This window comes from Arachis ipaensis, chromosome B09 (assembly GCF_000816755.2).
Source record: "Arachis ipaensis cultivar K30076 chromosome B09, Araip1.1, whole genome shotgun sequence".
NCBI classification, from domain to species: domain Eukaryota; kingdom Viridiplantae; phylum Streptophyta; class Magnoliopsida; order Fabales; family Fabaceae; genus Arachis; species Arachis ipaensis.
In genome coordinates this window covers 146,534,148-146,541,576 of record NC_029793.2, presented here as the reverse complement: position 1 = coordinate 146,541,576, position 7,429 = coordinate 146,534,148, and the positions used below count along the sequence as shown (strand labels likewise).

At 40.5% G+C, this 7,429-nt stretch overlaps 1 long non-coding RNA gene across 1 annotated transcript; it reads right to left on the bottom strand.

The window, feature by feature from the left end:
- On the bottom strand, positions 6,740-7,429 carry LOC110266474. Its single transcript, XR_002353882.1, has 3 exons — positions 7,318-7,429; positions 6,988-7,182; positions 6,740-6,903 (listed from the first exon to the last, which is right to left on the bottom strand). It is a non-coding gene; the product is annotated as an uncharacterized LOC110266474 (long non-coding RNA).

Sequence of the window (7,429 nt, the reverse complement as noted above, 5' to 3'; positions counted from 1 at the left end):
AGGTAAATATATGTAAAATAATTAGTAAATGATTAATAATATTGTATCATATTTAAATTTTTACTTTAATTTATGTTATGTATATGATGATGGTTATATAAATTTTGAAATTTTATTTTATTTATTAGATTTTAATAATTATAGGGACGGGGCGGGTACCCGCAGAAACAAGTTATGGTTCAACATTTTACAATCCGCGGATAGAAGCGGGGCAAATTCTACACGAATTGTTGTACGACGGGATGAGGTCGGGTAGAGCAAAAATTCACCCCGTTGTCATCCCTAACCATCTTCATAATGACGGTTATCCGACTGGGATGAAGCTGGTGTCGAGCCAATGAATAAAATGAGACGTTTGCTTGCTTTACCGCCAACAACCTTCTCTGCTTGCTATTAAAAACTAGTTCTTCGCAAACCAAACAAGCCTTATGCCTTCCCATCCGAGTGACATAAGCCTTTCCCTAGGGAAAGGAAGATCAAAAGTAAAGGTCTTCCATAGTAGTATTGTAGGGATTAGGGAACATATCACAATCAGCAAGCGTATTCACGTCAACATTTTAGTTTTGAGTGGGTGGAAGATTGACGAATTTAGATGTTGAATGTTCAATTTATTAGGTATGTAAATAATTATTTTAATTTTTAATTGGATGATTATTTTGTTTGATTCAATTTAAATATATATACAATTAACAAATGATAGATGGTCATTTCACGAGGTAGTCGGATGATTGTTTTAATAACTACGTGGATAGTTGTTTGATGGCCGGTGAGGGAGCTTCTAACGCCGGAGAGGTGGGATGATTGATGAGAATGGGGTAGCAGGTGGTGGTTGGATTTTTTTTTTCTTTGTATTGGGCCAAAGTTAAAACCCATTGTACACATTGTCAAGATTCCTCATTGTCTCCCTAGCGGAGTTCTTAAAGTAGGTAGCCAAAATGTTGTATACGGTCTTTTCATTAACAAAAAAAAAATTTTCACCACCGTTCCATTATTATCCAGTGATTCAAGTCCATTTTATAATACCTCACCATTTTGGATTGGTAGACAAACGGTTCGCTTTTAATACGCAGGAGCTTCGTTCAGGGAGCTTTGCTTCTCTCAATAGGAGAGTCTTCTTGAGAACTTCGGGTTCTTCTCCAGATTTAAGGGAGTTTATTTCCAGCCTTGTTTTCAACAATCTTTTCTACTTTTCTACAAAATCCTCATCCTTCTTGAACTATCAAAATCACTGAAACCTGAAACACAAAACATTGTCCTCATTTACCACTGAACTTGAAACACATAACCTTCTCTACATTAACCTTCAACATGAACAACATCGAGGAAAAAGTCATAAAGCTCAACAAACCGGGAGAAATGGGATATAAGAAAGATTGCTTAAACGTGGTGGGAAAGCTAATAAGTGACAAGGAGATAAATTTCAAAACTTGCAAAAATACTTTATTGGGGATGTGGAAAAACCCTCAAGAAGTGGCAGTTACAGACATTGGAAGGAAGAAGATGCTATTCAGCTTCAAAGACAGGAAGAAAGGATTGCAGATCATCCAGAATGGACCATGGAATGTCAAAGGTAATATGATTAATCTCAGGTTGTGGAGGGAGGGCGAGTCTGTTTTTGAAGTTGACCATGACTTCATGGAATTTTGGATTCAAGTGCATGGCATCCCACTTGAATTCATGGAGAAAGAAACTGCTAGGCTTATCGGAGAAATGTTAGGAGTCTTAGTCGAAGCTGAAGAACCAAAGACAGATGGAGTCCTTAAAAAGCCATATCTGAGAATTAGGGTGAGCATCAACATCACAAAGGCTTTACCTACAGGATTCTGGTTAGATAGAGAGAATCTGCCTCCACTGTGGATTTTTTTCAAGTATGAGAGGCTGCCGGACAGCTACTGCTTCAACTGTGGTATACTAGGGCATGAGAAGAAGTCATGCAAAAATCCAACAGCCATGGCATGCTGGGATCCTACAAAGAAGAAATATGCACCGGGACTGGGAGCAAGTCAGGGTCGAACAGGATCAACCATGGGAGGAGGCACCCCAAAACAAGGAGGACGGAGTCAGGATGGGGAGATGCAGGCGCGTGAACAAATGAACCCTAAGAGAGAGAGTAGCGATGAACGAAGCTCTGAAGAGAGTAGGATGAGGGCAGAAAGAGTTTCGCAGCAGAAAATCCGGGAGGAAAGTGCCTGGAAAAACCAAATGAAGAGAGAAGAAGAGATGGTAGATGCAGAGGAGCAGGTAGAGGAAGTACCAAGAATCCCTGATTTTCAGGAAGAGGGGGATACGCATCATGACCTAGAAACAGCCTATAAAATCAGCAATCTGATTATAGAGATAAGAGAGAGGAAGAATGAATGGGCCAATATCAAAAAGGCCCAAATGCAAGAAAGGAGGAATCAGGAAAAGGAATCAGATGAAATTGGTCAAGCAAGAGATATTGGGCCCAATACAGGGGCTTTACATCAGCAAGCAAGGAAGGCTGGAAAAAGTGGGCTGAATAAGTACACAATTGAAGGAGAAGAAGTGAATAGCTATAAAACAGAAGATTGGAGAATAGGCCCAGGAAAAAAAGAAAAAGAAACTATAGGCCAGGAATTAAAAAGGCTTATGGTAGCAAGGAAGTGGGACAAACAGGAGTGTGTAGCCAGAACAGAGGAAAAAGAGAAACAAGAACTTCTGATGGTGGAAACAAAGGAGAATGCTACTGGAAGACTATCCAAAGAAGATCAGAAAGCGAAACATAAAGGAGAATGCCAAAAAGCAAAGCCAGGGGAGAATATCTATTATGTTGAGTTGGCAAGTGACGAAGATGAAGAAAAGGAAACGGAAGCACAGACAGATTGGGAAATGCGACTTGCAAAGAAATTGGAACTGAATCTGAATTTGAAGAGGAAACGAGAAACAAAACAGATTCCAATGCTAACTTATAGAGAGAGCCAGGAGGAGCAAGAAGATAGAGAACCAAAGAAAACCAAGAACAGCATCAACTCTAATGGTTCAGGGGAGTATCAGTTAGCTAGGCTTGTTACTGGTCAGATTATTGGAATGCAAACGGCTGAGGAGGCGGGCCTTATCAAGCCCCAACCTCAGCCATGAGTATCATCAGTTGGAATTGACGGGGAATAGCGGCTGCCCCGACAATTTCTGAGTTGTATAACCTTTGTAAAAAAGTAAAGCCGCTTATAGTTTTCTTAATGGAAACCAGGGCCAGTCAAGAAAGAATGAGTAGGATTAGAAGAAGGCTGAATTTTGACAAGTTTTTTTGTGTAGAACCCCGGGGCTTGTCCGGTGGGCTATGTTTGCTATGAAAATCCAATATTAATATTGATGTTTATGAGTGGTGTGATAATTATATTAAAGCAAGTATTAATTTTAACAATGTTATGAAATGGCAGGGCGTTTTTGTGTATGGCAACCCAGTTTTCCAAAAGCGAAGGAAACTCTGGCAGGAGCTTACGGTAAGTAATAGAAACAGGGAAGAACCTCAAGCTGTTTTGGGGGATTTCAATGATATCCTAAGTCAAGACGAAAAGGTAGGCCTTCATCCTCAACCAAAAATTTATTTGGATTCCTTCAGAAAATTTGTAGATGATAATAGTTTAATAGATATAGACCTTAAAGGAAGTAGGTTCACATGGTACAGCAACCCAAGAAATAACTTTGTCACTAGAAAAAGACTAGATAGGGTTTTAGTGAATTGGAAATGGCTGAATTTATATCAGAATGTGGTTCTAAAAGCTGCTCCGGCCATAAGTTCAGATCATTGTGCCTTAATTTTGGAAACACAGCCGAAAGTTCGGATAAAAAAAGAATTCAGGTTTGAGGCCTTTTGGATAGAGCATGAGGAGTGCAAAGAGGTTATTAGGAGGAGTTGGCAGCAGGATGATAGAAATAGAAACTGTTGGAATCAATTCATAAGAAAAAGGAGTAAATGCATAAGGGAATTGACGGAGTGGAGCAGAAGAAAATTTAAAAGAGCAGACAAGGAAATAGAAAAAAAGAAGAATGAGCTACTTCAAATACAAAAGGGCGATATGACGGACAGAGATCAAAAAAGAGAGAAAGAACTGAAGAACCAGATAAATGATCTTTGGAAGCAAGAAGAAAAATACTGGGGGCAAAGATCAAGGTTGAAATGGCTTAAATGGGGAGACAAAAACACAGCATTCTTTCATGCAACAACCATACAGAGAAGAATGCGAAATAGAATTGAAAAACTAAAAGATGAGGCTGGACATTGGATACAGGGAGAAGCAGACATTATGAGACTAGTAGAAACACATTTTGCCAAGCTGTTCACCTCGGAAGGGGATAGGAACATGGAAGACTGCTTAAAACATATACCTATGAGGGTCACGAGTAAGATGAATGATGACTTAATGGCAAAGATCAAAGATGAGGAAATTAAGGAAGCAGTCTTTGGCATGGGAAGCTTAAAAGCCCCGGGGCCTGATGGGTTAAATGGACTCTTCTTCCAACAGCATTGGGATATTCTGAATAAAGAAGTGTGTGGCATGGTGAGGCAGATTTTTGAAGAAGGAAGCTTACCAGAGGACTTAGGAGAAACAACTGTGGTTTTAATTCCAAAAGTGAAGCAACCGGAGAGTCTGAATCAACTCGGACCCATCAGCTGCTGTAACTTCATATACAAGATTGTAACAAGGGTCTTGGTCGGAAGATTGAGAAAAGTGCTTGATGTTGTCATATCTCCGATTCAGAGCACTTTTATAAAAGGAAGACTCATACAGAACAATATAGTAGTAGTGCAGGAAGTGTTTCACAAATTAAACAGAAAAGGAAATCAAGGAAGTAATGATATAGCCATCAAATTGGATATGAATAAGGCCTATGACAGATTGGAATGGAATTTTTTGCAAAGGGTCATGGAAAAGTTCGGTTTTAGTAGAGAATGGGTGAAGCTGATGATGAGTTGTGTTAAGAGTGCCACTTATAGATTTAAAATTAATGAAAAATTGTCGGCCAAGATCCACCCTCAAAGGGGACTCAGACAGGGAGATCCTCTATCGCCATATCTCTTTATCTTAGCAGCGGAAAGTTTTACTATTCTCATGGAAAGGGCTTTGACAGACAACCTGATTTCAGGAATAAAATTAGCTCCAACTGCACCAGTTATAACCCATTTGCTATTCGCTGATGACTGTATCATTTTTGCAGGTGCGCAAGAAGAGGAAATTTATCAATTAATTCAGATCATAAACAAGTATACAGAGGCATCAGGACAAAGAATAAATACAGAGAAATCCGGACTGATCTTTGGAAGCCAGGTTTCGATTCAGAGGAGAGTAAATATTGAAGAGATCACTGGAATGGCGTCGTGGGAAGAGCCAGGAAAATACCTAGGATTACCAGCTACATGGGGGAGATCCAAGACCAAGGCGCTAGAGTGGATTCAAGAGAAGATACTAGACAAAATGCAAGGATGGAAGGAGAAACTTTTAAATCAAGCGGGAAAGGAAGTTTTGATAAAGGCTGTTATTCAGGCGATTCCGGTCTATGCTATGAACGTTATCAAATTCCCCAAGTCTTTTTGCAGGAAGATTGAAGCAATAATTGCGAAATTCTGGTGGACTAATAACGGTAAGGAAAGAAGCATTCACTGGAAGAGCTGGAAAAAGATGACCAGAAGCAAATTAAACGGAGGCCTAAGATTTAAAGACTTTGAAAGCCAAAACACAGCACTCTTAGCCAAGCAAGCTTGGAGACTGGTAAAGGAGGAGGATGCAATATGGGCTCGGATCCTAAAGGCCATATACTATCCAAATTGTAGCCTATGGGAAGCGGGAAGAGGAGGCAACGCATCATGGATTTGGAGGAGTATGTTGGAGGGTAGAGATTTTCTCAGAAGGAAAGGAAGGTGGAGTGTAGGAAGTGGAGAAGGGATACACATCTGGGATGATAATTGGGTGGTAGGAATAGACAAGTTGAGGAGAGTCGGAGAAAGTCAATATAGAAGAGTGAGCGAGCTAGTAAGAGAGGGCGAGGGCTGGGATTTAGACAAAATTCGGGAAATTTTTCATGCAAATGAGATTGAGCTGATAACAAGAACGCCCATTAGTTTGATTAACAAGAAGGATCATTTTCTTTGGTCGTATAGGAATGACGGACAGTATTCAGTCAAATCAGGATATCAGGCAGCAAAGGAGGAGAAGGATACAAAGGAATTCACAATGCTAGGCAAGGCTTCAACAAGTCAGAATTCAAAGGAGATATGGGAGAGGATTTGGAGATTACCGGTACCGGAGAAGGTTAAAATGTTTCTATGGAAAGCAGTGCATGGAATTCTGCCAGTGAACGCGAATTTATATCAGCGCAAAAGTGCTCTCACTCCCAAGTGCAGCATATGTCATGAACAAGATGAAACAATAGAACATGTGTTGCTATTATGCCCGTGGACAAGAGCGGTATGGTTTGGATCTAGTATTCAAATCGTGCCTACGGCTTATGATGTAAAATCTTTTGAAGATTGGTTGATAAACACAATTGACAAAATTAAAAAACTGGCAGGAAGTGAACAAGACAAAGTTTTGTGCAAACTAGGATGTATCTGTTGGTGCATTTGAAAAGCCAGGAACCAGCACATATTTCAGCAAACAAAACTCAATCCACATAATACAATTATCCATTCAGAACAGATTGCAGCAGAATATCATAATACAACGAAAGACCTCAACAAAGTCAATAGAGCTATGGCAGATAGGAATGTAGAGAATCGGAGAATTACCTGGAGGCCTCCACCCCGCAACAAGATGAAAGTTAATATAGACGCGGCTTTTCAAAGGGAGACAGGAATCGCAACAACAGCAGCAGTGTTCAGGGACTGGCAAGGGAAAATCATAACCGGAGCTTCATCAAAATTCAAATCAACATCAGCTTTAGCAGCTGAAGCACAAGCATACAGAGAAGCTCTTATTCTCACAAAAAATTTACAGATAAGGAACTGCATAATAGAATCAGATTGTTTACCTCTGGTTCAAGCGATCAAGGCAAGAACGCCCTTAGCTGAAGCAGATGCAATCATCAGGGACATTCTACAACTGCTGGAAGAGGCGCCGGATGTGGGAGCTACTTGGACTCCACGAGAAGGCAACACCCTGGCTCACCAACTGGCAGCGATGGCAGCAGTAAATCAGCTACAGAGGCAGTGGACAGTTACTCCACCTGTGCAGATCAGAAATATTATCAGAACAGAAGCAGGATTCGCAAGTCTTCAGAACAACCAACGCAATCGAATTCAAGACAATCAGGTTCCAATTTCTACCAATCTTCAAGGAAATCAAAGAGACGAAGGATTACCTGGACGGGTGGAAACGGAAACCTGGAACAGCCATGCAACTCAGGGGGATCGGCGGCTTCAGCACCCGGTTTCATTTCGGCAGACAAAACCCACCAGAAAAGACAATTTCAG